Here is a 13,022-nt window from a genome sequence, read left to right on the forward strand (position 1 = left end):
AAGTAATGGATGATCCGTGGACTGGATACACCTTACAAGAGAAAACAAAATTTATGCTTACCTGATAAATTTATTTCTCTTGTGGTGTATCCAGTCCACGGCCCGCACTGTCATTTTAAGGCAGGTGTGTTTTATTTTTAAACTACAGTCACCACTGCACCCTATGGTTTCTCCATTCTCTTGCTTGTCTTCGGTCGAATGACTGGTAGTCGCAGTTAGAGGAGGAGCTATATAGACAGCTCTGCTGTGGGTGATCCTCTTGCAGCTTCCTTTTGGGAAGGAGAATATTCCACAAGTAATGGATGATCCGTGGACTGGATACACCACAAGAGAAATAAATTTATCAGTTAAGCATAAATTTTGTTTTTTTATCTGAGCTTTATCAAATGATAGTCCCAGACCCCCTATCTCTTCTGCTGAGGGCAATTAGAGACAAATATAAAACAGGCAATACAACAGAGCATGAAAAAAACTGTGTATGACATAGGATTGTTAAAGTAACTATGTAACAGAGTTACCACACAGCCTCATTTGTGCACTCTTTTTTTATATTGCCTTTATATATATATATATATATATATATGTCTCTAATTGTCCTCAACAGGAAAGATAGATATGGGAGAAACTTACGGCTAGATTTAGAGTTCTGCAGCCAAAGGGGTGCGTTAGCTACGCGTGTATTTTTTCCCCCGCACCTTTTAAATACCGCTGGTATTTAGAGTTCACAGAAGGGCTGCGTTAGGCTCCAAAAAGGGAGCGTAGAGCATAATTTACCGCCACTGCAACTCTCAATACCAGCGGTGCTTACGGACGTGGCCAGCTTCAAAAACGTGCTTGTGCACAATTCCCCCATAGGAAACAATGGGGCAGTTTGAGCTGAAAAAAAACCTAACACCTGCAAAAAAGCAGCGTTCAGCTCCTAACGCAGCCCCATTGTTTCCTATGGGGAAACACTTCCTATGTCTGCACCTAACACCCTAACATGTACCCCGAGTCTGAACACCCCTAACCTTACACTTATTAACCCCTAATCTGCTGCCCCCGCTATCGCTGACCCCTGCATATTATTTTTAACCCCTAATCTGCCGCTCTGTACACCGCCGCAACCTACGTTATCCCTATGAACCCCTAATCTGCTGCCCCTAACCCCCACCGACCCCTATATTATATTTATTACCCCCTAATCTGCCCCCCCCCAACGTCGCCGCTACCTACCTACAATTATTAACCCCTAATCTGCCGACCGGACCTCACCGCTACTCTAATAAATGTATTAACCCCTAAAGCTAAGTCTAACCCTAACACCCCCCTAAGTTAAATATAATTTTTATCTAACGAAATAAAATAAATCTTATTAAATAAATTATTCCTATTTAAAGCTAAATACTTACCTGTAAAATAAACCCTAATATAGCTACAATATAACAAATAATTATATTGTAGCTATTTTAGGACTAATATTTATTTTACAGGCAACTTTGTATTTATTTTAACCAGGTACAATAGCTATTAAACAGTTAATAACTATTTAATAGCTACCTAGTTAAAATAATTACCAAATTACCTGTAAAATAAATCCTAACCTAAGTTGCAATTAAACCTAACACTACACTATCAATAAATTAATTAAATAAACTACCTACAATTACCTACAATTATATCAACTAAACTAAATTACAAAAAACAAACAAACACTAAATTACAAAAAAAAACACTAAATTACAAAAAATAAAAAAAGATTACAAGAATTTTAAACTAATTACACCTACTCTAAGCCCCCTAAAAAAATAACAAAGCCCCCCAATATAAAAAAATGCCCTACCCTATTCTAAAATAAAAATTGTAAAGCTCTTTTACCTTACCAGCCTTAAGGCCTTAAAAGGGCCTTTTGCGGGGCATGCCCCAAAGAATTCTGCTCTTTTGCCTGTAAAAAAAAACATACAATACCCCCTCCCCCCAACATTACAACCCACCACCCACATACCCCTAATCTAACCCAAACCCCCCTTAAATAAACCTAACACTACCCCCCTGAAGATCTTCCTACCTTGAGTCGTCTTCACTCAGCCAAGCCGAATTCTTCATCCAATCCGGGCGATGTCTTCATCCAAGCGGCATCTTCAATCTTCTTTCTTCCGGCTCCATCTTCATCCCGCCGATGCGGAACATCCTTCCTCCACGACAAACTCCCGACGAATGAAGGTTCCTTTAAGGGACGTCATCCAAGATGGCGTCCCTCGAATTCCGATTGGCTGATAGGATTCTATCAGCCAATCGGAATTAAGGTAGGAAAATTCTGATTGGCTGATTGAATCAGCCAATCAGATTCAAGTTCAATCCAATTGGCTGATTCATATAGAGCATGCAATTTTAAGAAGCTTTCTAATTTACTCCTATTATCAATTTTTCTTTGTTTTCTTGCTATCTTTATTTAAAAAGAAGGCATTGAAGCTAGGGAGCCAGCCAATTTTTGGTTCAGACCCTGGACAGCACTTGTTTATTGGTGCTGTCCAATCAGCAATGACAACCCAGGTTGTTCACCAAAAATGGGCCGGCATCTAAACTGACATTCTTGCTTTTCAAATAAAGTTACCAAGAGAATGAAGAAAATTTGATAATAGATGTAAATTAGAAAGATGCTTAATATTGCATGCTCTACCTTAATCAAAAAAGAAAAAATTGGGTTCAGTGTCCCTTTAAGAAAAACAAATTTTAAAGATAAATTAAAGGAAATGGGGATCAAATAAATAATGAAAGTATATGGCAAAGGATTTTTACTACACGTGATTAAACATTTTATATTAGAATATAAAATGGTTTAATGTCCCTATAAAGGGACATTAAACACCTTTAGCTTTTGTGTGGAAGAAAATTCTGCTTGTCTCATGCTCCCTAGAGAGACCAATAAGCTAATTCTGTAACCTATGTTTTCAAAATGCTGAAAATGATACAGCTGGTTTAGGTAATTTGCAGCATTTAAAAAAACTAGGTTACAATATTTGCTTTTTGACCTCATCGGGGAGTGTGGCACAAGCACAATTTTACAAAAGCAAGAAGCATTAAATGCCACAGTCAAAAATGCCATTCAAAAGAGGTTTTCTAGAGGCCAAATTAAAGGTGTTTTCTGGTGGACTGTAACGTAATTGTGAGAATCTCTTAAAGGACCAGTAATTACACTAGATTTTTATAATAAACCAATGCATGATAAAAAGACAGTGCAATAGCACTTAGTCTAAACTTCAAGGCCTCCATTACATATGCAGCCAGCCGCCAGATTTTACGTGATTTTGGTATTACATATACGGCGTAGCATACAAGTTACCCGCGTATATTTCACCCATCGCCCGCAATTATTACTGCAATAGGCTAACATAGAACCGCGTCGCATATCAGTATCCAATATCCAGCATACGTGGCAAAAATGGAGAAATCTTACTCCATTTTTACCTCGCCATAAAAGGCAGCCGTAGCAAGCCTTGCGCTGAGTATGGGAGCACCGTAACTTCCTAAAATCCCTGCAAAAAAAGTGTATTAACCCCTATATCCGCCATCAAACCCACACCGCAAGTAATAACTAAATTATTAACCCCTAAATCCGCCAACCCCAACATCGCAAACTACTCTTAAAACAATTAACCCTTAATCCGTCATAGCCCACAATGCAATAAACCTATTCAAGTATTAACCCCTAAACCGCCATAGCCCACATAGCCTATTAAATGTATTAACCCCTAATCTGCCGCCCCCAACGTCGCCGCCACTATAATAAAGTTATTAACCCCTAAACCTAAGTCTAACCCTAACCCTAACACCCCACTAACTTAAATATAATTTAAATAAATCTAAATAAATGTACTATTAACTCAATTATTCCTATTTAAAACTAAATACTTACCTATAAAATAAACCCTAAGATAGCTACAATATAATTAATAATTACATTGTAGCTATTTTAGGATTTATTTTTATTTTACAGGCAACTTTGTATTTATTTTAACTAGGTAGAATAGTTATTAAATAGTTATTAATTATTTAATAGCTACCTAGTTAAAATAAAGACAAATTTACCTGTAAAATAAATCCTCACCTAAGTTTCAATTATACCTTACACTACATTATCATTAAATACATTAAATTAATTAACTAAAATTAGCTAAAATTAAATACAATAAAATAAAATAAACTAAAGTACAAACCCCCCCTAAATTACAGAAAATAAAAAAAAATTACAAGAAGTTTAAACTAATTACACCTAACCTAAGCCCCCTAATAAAATAAAAAAGCCCCCCAAAATAATAAAATTCCCTACCCTATACTAAATTACAAATAGCCCTTAAAAGGGCCTTTTTGTGGGGCATTGCCCCAAAGTAATCAGCTCTTTTACCTGTAAAAAAATAAGTACAACCCCCCAACATTAAAACCCACCACCCACACAGCCAACCTTACTCTAAAACCCACCCAATCCCCCTTAAAAAAACCTAACACTAACCCCTTGTAGATCACCCTACCTTGAGCCGTCTTCACCCAGCTGGGCAGAAGTCTTCATCCAATCCGGGCAGAAGTCTTCATCCAATCCGAGCAGAAGAGGTCCTCCAGCCAGGCAGAAGTCTTCATCCAAGCGGCATCTTCTATCTTCTTCCATCCGACGAGGAGTAGCTCCATCTTGAAGACATCCGACGTGGAGCATCCTCTTCGTTCGACGTCCAACTGAAGAATGAAGGTTCCTTTAAATTACGTCATCCAAGATGGCGTCCCTTCAATTCCGATTGGCTGATAGAAATCAGCCAATCGGAATTAAGGTAGGAAAAATCCTATTGGCTGATGCAATCAGTCAATCGGATTGAGCTTGCATTCTATTGGCTGATTGGAACAGCCAATAGAATGTGAGATCAATTCTATTGGCTGATTGGAACAGCCAATAGAATGTGAGATCAATCCTATTAGCTGATTGGATCAGCCAATAGGATTTTTCCTACCTTAATTCCGATTGGCTGATAGAATTCTATCAGCCAATCGGAATTTAAGGGATGCCATCTTGGATGATGTCATTTAAAGGAACCTTCATTCTTCAGTTGGACGTCGAACGAAGAGGATGCTCCGTGTCGGATGTCTTCAAGATGGAGCCGCTCCTCGCCGGATGGAAGAAGATAGAAGATGCCGCTTGGATGAAGACTTCTGCCTGGCTGGAGGTCCTCTTCTTCTGCCAAGATCAAATGGAGACTTCTGCCCGGCTGGGTGAAGACGGCTCAAGGTAGGGTGATCTTCAAGGGGTTAGTGTTAGGTTTTTTTAAGGGGGGATTGAGTGGGTTTTAGAGTAGGGTTGGGTGTGTGGGTGGTGGGTTTTAATGTTGGGGGGTTGTATTTCTTTTTTTTACAGGTAAAAGAGCTGATTACTTTGGGGCAATGCCCCGCAAAAGGCCCTTTTAAGGGCTATTTGTAATTTAGTGTAGGGTAGGGAATTTTATTATTTTGGGTGGCTTTTTATTTTATTAGGGGGCTTAGATTAGGTGTAATTAGTTTAAACTTCTTGTAACTTTTTTTTTTTTTTTTCCGTAATTTAGTGTTTTTTTTTTTTTTTGTACTTTAGTATATTTTATTTAATTGTATTTAATTTTAGCTAATTGTAGTTAATTAATTTAATTTATTTAATGATAGTGTAGTGTTAGGTGTAATTGTAACTTAGGTTAGGATTTATTTTACAGGTAAATTTGTCTTTATTTTAACTTGGTAGCTATTAAATAGTTAATAACTATTTAATAACTATTCTACCTAGTTAAAATAAATTGAAAGTTGCCTGTAAAATAAAAATAAATCCTAAAATCGCTACAATGTAATTATTAATTATATTGTAGCTATCTTAGGGTTTAAATTTATAGTGAAGTATTTAGTTTTAAATAGGAAAAATTGAGTTAATAATAGAAAGTTTATTTAGATTTATTGAAATAATATTTAAGTTAGGGGGTGTTAGGGTTAGGATTAGACTTAGGTTTAGGGGTTAATAACTTTATTATAGTGGCAGCGACGTTGGAGGCGGCAGATTAGGGGTTAATACATTTAATAGGCTATGTGGGCTATGGCGGTTTAGGGGTTAATACTTGAATAGGTTAATTGCGTTGTGGGCTATGGCAGTTTAGGGGACAATAATTGAGTTATTACTTGCGGTGTGGGTATGATGGCGGATATAAGGGTTAATAGTTTAAATAGGCATATTGCGTTGTGGGGAGTTGTCAGTCTAGGGGTTAATACATTTAATATTAGTAATGAGGGGGGGTTTCGGATATAGGGGTTTATGTGTCGGGCTTATTTTTGTGAGGCGTGTTAGACTTTTACGGGAGATTTGTTATTTTCTTTACTTTTCTTAGGTGCCGGCAGTTTCTAAAGTGCCGTAAGTCACTAGCGACTCCAGAAATTTGTATTTACGCTAATTTCTGGACATCGCTAGTTTATCCAACTTACAGCACTTTATGAACTTCCGGCGGGGTTTATGTAATACCCCGATGTGCAAGGTGAAATTACGGGCGGCGCAGGTTCCCACGCTTGCGCCGAAACCTGCGCCGTATATTTGATCGCGCCCCAAGTGAGTAGTAAATTTTTTTCGACAAATTTCAAAGTTATGTATATTTCCACTCCTCCTGCATCATGTGACAGCCATAAGCCAATCACAAATGCATATACGTATTTTCTGTGAATTCTTGCACATGCTCAGTAGGAGCTGGTGACTCAAAAAGTGTAATTAAAAAAAGACTGTGCACATTTTGTTAGTGAAAGTAAATTGGAAAGTTGTATAAAATGGCCTGCTCTACCTGAATCATGAGAGTTTCATTTTGACTTGAGTGTCCCTTTAATGTAAGTATTAAAGGAGTTCACATGGTGTGAGGCCAGTAGATATCCACACTGTAACATGGATTTCTAATTAATTGGCCTCAATCTAAAAATTTGAACAAAGGCCATGCAAACTTTTTTGTGCAACTATTTTAATTGCAATAGCCCCCTATAGCTTTGTATCCATAACTATTCACAAAACAGAAGGTACATCGCCTTAGCATAAATACTTCTCAAGTGCATGTTCCTTGAAATATTACTTACATATATATATATATCTCAAGAGATAAGGCGGACACAATCTCAAGTAGATAACCTGTCCTCCTTCATTTACCACTTTCAATGCAGCATCATGTGGCAAAATGTATCATTGCACAAAAGCTATCTTGTGCAATGCTGCCCCCTGCTCCTTGAGTGTCAAGGTGATTTTTCTTGCCTCCTCTGAGGTGGCGAAGTAGCTAAAGAAGCAGTTTCTGCTTCTTAAAGGGACAGTCTAGTCAAAATTAAATGTTAATGATTCCGATAGGGTATATCATTCTAAACAGCTTTCTAATTTACTTTTATCATCAAATTTGCATTGTTCTCTTGGTATTCTTAGTTGAAAGCTAAACCTAGGTAGGCTCATATGCTAATTTCTAAGTCCTTGAAGGCTGCCTCTTATTTGAATGCATTTGACAGATGTTCACAGCAAGAGGGCATTAGCCCATGTGTGCCATATATATAACATTGTGCTCATGCCCGTGGGGTTACTTATGAGAGAACACTGATTGGCTAAATTGCAAGTCTCTCAAATGAACGGAAATAAGGGGGCAGTGTGCATAGTCTTAACTACAAGCTAATCACAGAGTTAAAAAGTATATTAATATAATCGTGTTAGTTATATTAAACTGGGGAATGGGTAATAAAGGGACTATCTATCTTTTTAAACAATAAAAATTCTGGAGTAAACTGTCCCTTTAATTGTGTGGTTGCAGGAATTGCTCACTGCAAAGCCTCCAAAGCAGGGAATGCATCACATTAAATCCCCCTCCCCCCTCCCCGTGTTACTTATGCCTTGTTTTAATAAAGTTGTATTTCACTGATAAGCCCTCTGTTGCATATACTGTAGTAAACATGTCTTGCGCTTATCATTTCCCTACATCATGTGTGAATCCCTTTATTAATATAACTGCATTGACAGCTGTTACCTAATAAATGCAGTCAAGTCGTTTTTAAAGCGCTAGTATTTACAAAGTGTAAAAAAATGAATGCAAATCATGTTAAGCATATAATGTGAGAATAATCGAGCTTGCACTTGTATCTGTTCACTGATAATTGCTGAATGTAAAATTAACCTATTTCTATGCCTCCAATTTAAATATAGTTACACAAAAAAACTGTGATAGTGGTAAATTAAAGGGGGGGAAAAGTTTGCCTATCCTTTAGGAGTTGCAGCCTTTTTTTAGTAACCAACTGATTAAAGAAAAATAAAAGATGTTGTGTGAGAGTATGATTCTAAACCATATTTTTGCTTTTATTCACTATGGATGTTTCTACCTTCATTTTTGTACAAACTGATTGTCTTTCTATATAAACATCCCCGAAAAATCCTTGCTTTAAGTTCATCATTTATTGAATTCCAAATAACAATGAATATCTGTTATTCTGCTTATGAATATCAAACGCTGCTAAAGAACATACATAACTGAACATACATTAAAGAAAGGAAGACTAAAGTTCCAAATAAAGTAGTGAAAGAAATACAGTAAGGGATTTCAAGAGCACTTACAATATGCATGAGTCCATTTAAAAAAATAATTAAACAGATTTTGAAAGTGTGTTGGAAATAAATTGCTGCTTTTTCACAGACTGAGAAGTTCACTGACCGGTGCCTCTGAGTTAACCAAGGTGCTGATTGGGCAATGGGCATGCCTATCAATCAACTCCAAGATCAGTACCTGCTACATGCACATATTTCCTCTAACAACTGCTACAACCCAACATGTGTCTAATCTTCTTTATGACGTAAAAACCTACACTTCAGGTAGACACATGAACAGAATCAAAGAACCTTCTGGTTCTTATCTGCCAAAAAATATGTTGCTAGAAAATAAATTGCTAGCTACATTAGCTATATTAAAAGGGCATTTCAGCTAAAATTGGAATACTCATGGATGTATTTAAGTTTTGAATAGAAGCATTTTTGTACTATACATGTATTAGTAAAAATGTTTCTAATAAAACTATAGCTGTACCGTGCACCAGCATTTTAAACAAAGCACTTGTCAGGGAGCTTACAGTGCTTGTACCATCTGGTAATAACTCAATTTGTTTATTTCTGACATGATATAAGCCCCACTTGTGATCTCAGCAGCTGCAGTATTTAAAATACCGGTGCACTGAGAATATCAAGCTATGCTTCACATGCACGTGCAGAGAAAAATCTTAACACTAAAATAGTGATAACTTTTACTAGAAGCATTGTTGCCAATACATGTACATTGCAAATATGTTTCTATTCAAAGATGTAATTCATCTATGTGCATTTAAATATTGACCAGAATGTCCTTTTTAATTAATAAAACCATTAGCAGACAGCAAATTAATTTTTTTTTAAATAAAGGCCAAAATATTTTTAACTTATTTTTTGGAAAGTTTTACATTATGTTTATGACTATTGATTGTCAGTAACTTACATTTGGAAGACATTGTGAATGCCCTGTTTATTCTTTATTTTCAATTGTTATAGTTAGCTAATGACAATATCACATGAAGTACTCCATACCTCTAGTGAGGCAACCTAGGTTTAATGACCATTGCAGATAGAAGTCATTATACCAATTAATCCAGCCCTATAAAAGAGATAGCGCTGCTGAATCTGTTGGCGCTCTACAAATACCTGATAATAATAATGAATATACAAAACTAGCTATGAGGCTTAAGGGTGAAGTTGGCCTGAATAGCCAATTTACTTATCTGCATTTTTGGAGGTTCTATGATAAATCCAATGCTCCCACAGAGACTGAATGTCTTTCTATCTTTTCCAGTTTTACTAGTTCATGGGTTATTTGACAGTGTCCATAAGGGAAGCTCACATACGTCTTTGTTCTTTGTTAGCTCTGTACAATAACATATACATTAGAGAGACTGGAGAGGCTGGAGAGGCTTTTAGTGAATTTAGGGCCAAATTACAAGTGGAGCCCTAAATATTGCTTTCAAGGAAGCAATATTTGCGCTCCACTGTGTAATACCAGCGCACGCTAATGTATGTATATTACAAGTTAACTGTAATAAAAGGTAATAAAACTTGCATGTCATGCAGTCCTATATTGCACCGGGCTTGTCTGCCCTTCACATACAGAAATGGAAAGAATGATCCTTGGTAAAGTATAGCAAAATGTGTCCCTTCTAGAATCTTGTGGGAGATCTCAAAGTGCTGGGGAATCATTTCTGTCATCTCTCGGGGACTTCCAGGTTCTGCCTTTTTTCTTATAGAATTCAGTGAGTTCAGCCCCTGTAAAGACTGCAATATAATTTCTCTTCAAGATGGAAAATCTTTAATCATCAGGGTTTAAAGCTGAATGATTATTCTATCTTAAAACACACTTTGAATGTGTTCATAATGTTTAAAAGCAGAAATGACACAAGACAATCAGAATTACTTTAGAGACCATCCTGAAGTCATTTGATAATCATCAATCTACTTTATAAATCGTTTCCACATCATCAGGCTTGTAAAGTCATCAGCTAAAGTAAAACATTATGGGTGATGACTTCAGAATGATTAGCAGATTACCTTACTGATTACTTTACAAGCATGAGAAACCAGTGAATGACTCTAGAGTCATCTCATTTAAATATTTCGGCCTGTGGGCATACTTTAGGATGGCTTCTGATGACTAGTCTGGAGTCATCGATTACTTCAAAATGTCTCCAGGAAGATCATCCTTTTTGACTCGGGAATTACCAGAAATGTTGTATTCCAATTCAGGTTGTCATTTCAAAGACTGAATTGTGTCATATAATTTAGTTAGAAAATGTTGCCATACTACCAGCTAAAACTACAAGCCAGTTTTACATGACAATTAATATGCAAATGAAGACTAAACTTAGATTTATTTTACCATTAAAGATTACAAATTAGCCCCTTTGTCTCAAAGATATTTAACTTCAGATTGGCAGACAGAGTTGCCAAGTTAGTGCAGGTCACAATAAGCAATATTGCAACCATGCTAACTTATGCGCATATTACAATTTGAAAGCAAACAGGTCAGCTCAAGCGCAAACCAAACAAATTAGCGTGCCTGAAGATCTAGGTTTCCATGTACTAAAAAGGGAGCGTACAAGCTTCTCAACTTGAAAGGATTCACTGTCCATATGTATCTTGAACGTTTAAAGCCTGTCCCTTCTCTTGCACGACCAAGCGCATGACAGAAGGGATGACCGCTGCATCTTACATTGCAGGAAGCAGGCTCGCATATACAAACCTGCCTCGCAAGGGCTCTAGAGCTGCTTAGTACATAAAGCCCCTAGTGTAAAATGTAAGGGTTAAAAAAAGTACACCAAGCTTAACATAAATACATTAAAATTAAGTGATTCAATCATATATTAATGTTCTGAAAAAAATATTTAAAATGTTAAAAGGGTTAAAAGAGTTAAAAGGTATTTGACAGAAAAGGGCTATAATGTGTGTATGTGTATATATATATATATATATATATACAGTATTTATATGTATACTGTATATATAAAGAATATGCGTATGCTGTCAGCATTTATCGATGTGCGGACGGACATGATCCGATATAGCGAATCATGTCCGTCCGCACATTAATAAATAGACCCCTGTGTCTGCTCAGAGAGCTGGTGGTGGTGTGTATTGCTTCTAAATACAGGTGCACGGCCTTCACAGGATATGTGCGTATGTCACTGAAAAGCAGTAATAACTTTTATTAGAAGCGTTGTTGCAATGAAACTATATAACAAAAATGCTTATATTTTAAATTGATATGCACCCATGCACATTTCATTTTTGACCTTTCTATACCTTTAAATATTCCCTATACCAATTTTATATTCATTTTATACCAATTTTTTTTTTTTTTTTTATAATTTTTATTGAAGAAGAAAAAATTAAAACATTACATTATTGCTGCATAAACAGTGAGTAAAACAAATAGCAACAATACAAAAGGTCATTGTAATATATAGCATTGTAAGATGTTCAAATTGTAGTAGTGCACATATAGCAAGGTAACGTTAAATCAACCTCAGTTTTCCTTAATTTTAACAAATAAGTTTAACCATCCATAGAGCTAAAAAAAAAGTACACAATATAATATGAAATGTAGGATGTAATGTATTCTATATAATATAGTATTATATAAACTCCCCTAGTAATGAATAGAATCCATAGTAGAGCCTTCAAACTAAGATTTCGAGACACTTACAGGCTTCGCCCTAATCTCAGTGGTCTTAAAGGAGGCCTCTGAGAAATGCTTTAGAAATGAATACTTAGATGGTAGGTACTGTTGATCAGACCCGCTGATCTGAATAAAGAGGATGGATTCCATGCTATGGTATTATGTAAAAGAAAATAAGTACTAAGGGAGTAATTGAAATTGCAGTATGGGCAAGAGAAACCGCATATTTAGTTCTCCTAAGTCTAGGAGACTCGTTACTTGGGGGGAGGAGGTTTTATATTAATTGTGGTTGATTGTAGGGATAAAAAGTATGGACTCATTTACAGCTGGAGCAGGGGAAGACTTACTTGAAATCAAACTTGTCAGTGTGACATACTCTTGGTGAGGAAAAGATATAAAGTTAGTTTTACAGCACTGAGGAACAACTCCTATAGGTCCCACTAATACCAGAGATAGCAGTGGGTTTGTTGTACTATATCTGTATGCATATTAATGGGCAAGGGGTGGAAATCAAGATGTGTATAATCTCGAGATGCAATATAGGGCTAGAGTCTCCTCAAAACAAGGTATTGTTGCCTCAATATGAAAAGACTTTTGTAGTCAACACTAAGACAGCAAATTTTAATTTTCTATTTAAAAAAAACAAACTATGTTGGACCTGATGTCTGGGTACGGGCCCTATACCCCGCAACAGGTACCTGTTCCAAACAATAAAAGGGTATTATTGCGAGAGGCAACACTTAGAACACTTAGCCAAATAGCAATCATCTAATCAAGCTATAACACCCCTAGCTACAT

Source organism: Bombina bombina, chromosome 1, assembly GCF_027579735.1.
Source record: "Bombina bombina isolate aBomBom1 chromosome 1, aBomBom1.pri, whole genome shotgun sequence".
Taxonomy (NCBI): Eukaryota; Metazoa; Chordata; class Amphibia; order Anura; family Bombinatoridae; genus Bombina; species Bombina bombina.